General features: G+C 38.2%; 1 pseudogene; it reads right to left on the reverse strand.

Annotated features, from left to right (window-relative positions):
- Nucleotides 1–1,201: 1,201 nt before the first annotated feature.
- On the reverse strand, nucleotides 1,202–1,347 carry LOC145714796 (U1 spliceosomal RNA; annotated as a pseudogene).
- Nucleotides 1,348–1,611: the final 264 nt, after the last annotated feature.

The raw sequence follows: 1,611 nt of genomic DNA on the forward strand, positions 1-1,611 counted from the left end.
TCTGTTTCAGTCAGCACCCAATTCACTGTATGTGTTTTTGTAAAAAGTAACTCCTTTCAGATTATTTAACTTCCTCGTTGTCTCTCAATTTTGGATCTTTTCAGACTGTGCTCTTCCTGTCTGGAAGACTTCTTCCCTCCCTCGTTCTCACTTCCTTGGGTAATTCTTATTCACCCTCTGTAACCCAACTTGGAAATCACTTTGCAAAGGCTTGGCTGACTCCATCAGACTTATGTATCCTTCCCATGTTCTCATATCTCAACCCAGAGTTTGTCACATTGGGTTGTAACTCAAGTTATGCTCTCTACCATAAGCCTCTTAAGTTCTGTGAAGGCAGGAGATATTTCCAGTACCAGTATCCCTCTTGTTCATTATTACATGTCTAATTCCTAGCACAGTGCATGTTTCATATAGTAAGTGCATCTATTGATTTAAATCAAAATGGAAGGCTGAAGAAAGGAGGTTATTCATTAAGCTTTCATCAGCTGCTTATTATAGAGCCTAAATAACTCAGAGGAATCAGAAACTAATAATAGTAGGCAAGGACATAGAAACCAAGACAAAAGGTCAGCTGCAAACAGTTCAGGAATTCAGACCAGCAATTTGGGCAGGAGGATAGTTATGTCATGCAACAGCCTGGGCAGCAGGATTGGAGAAATGGGTCATTTGATGGCAAAGAGAGGACCAAGAATATAGTAGCAGGTAGAAGTGAAGCAAACCTCAGCTTTAGACAGAAACTGTTTTGTGCTCTTATTTTCAAGGCAAAAGGTGATATTTAATCGAACTTGAGGAGAGAATAGAGTAACATTTGGCATTTGCCTTAAAAATATTTTCTTTTATTTGGTCAGCTTTATTAAAATATAATTTATGCGTAGGAAAATCCATCTTTTTCAGAGTGCGGTTCTGTGAGTTTTGACGAATGTATGCGGTCTAAGCAACACCACAATTACCTGATAGATCGGTTCCATGACTCCAGCCCTTTGTGCCCCTTTGTGCCCCTTTGTATTTAATCCCAAACCCTCACCTCCAGTTTCTGGCAACCAATGATCTATTTTTTAATCCCTATAGATGTGACTTTTCCAGAATTTGATATAAATGGAATAATAAATTGTGTGACCTTTTGAGCCTGGCTTCCTATCACTAGCGTAATGCACTTATGATTCATTCATGTTTTTATAAGTTTTACATTTGTTTTAGTTTTTAGCTCCACTATCACAAGTTCTGCAGTTAAACTTTCCACATATGTGGGAAAATCACGGGGGTCAGCACATCCAGAGTGCGACAGGCAAGCCTTGCTCTGGGAAAACCAACTTCATGATCATGTTATCACCCCTATCAGGTAAGTATTTATTAGATTATCTTTTATTGCTGAGCAATACTCCACTGTAGGATATATCACAGATTATCCATTCTCCCCCTGAAGGCCATTTGGTTTGCTTCTAGTTTTGGGCAATTATGAATAAAGCCACCATAAATACTCATATGCATAAATATTCATGTATACGTTTCTTGTGTGAAGATAAATTTCTTCCCCCTCAGGTAAAATAAATATTTAACCTGAACACAAGGGCCAGACTGTTTTCCAGACTTGCTATAATATTGTGAATTTTA

This window comes from Panthera onca, chromosome X, assembly GCF_046562875.1.
Source record: "Panthera onca isolate mPanOnc1 chromosome X, mPanOnc1 haplotype 2, whole genome shotgun sequence".
Classification (NCBI taxonomy): domain Eukaryota; kingdom Metazoa; phylum Chordata; class Mammalia; order Carnivora; family Felidae; genus Panthera; species Panthera onca.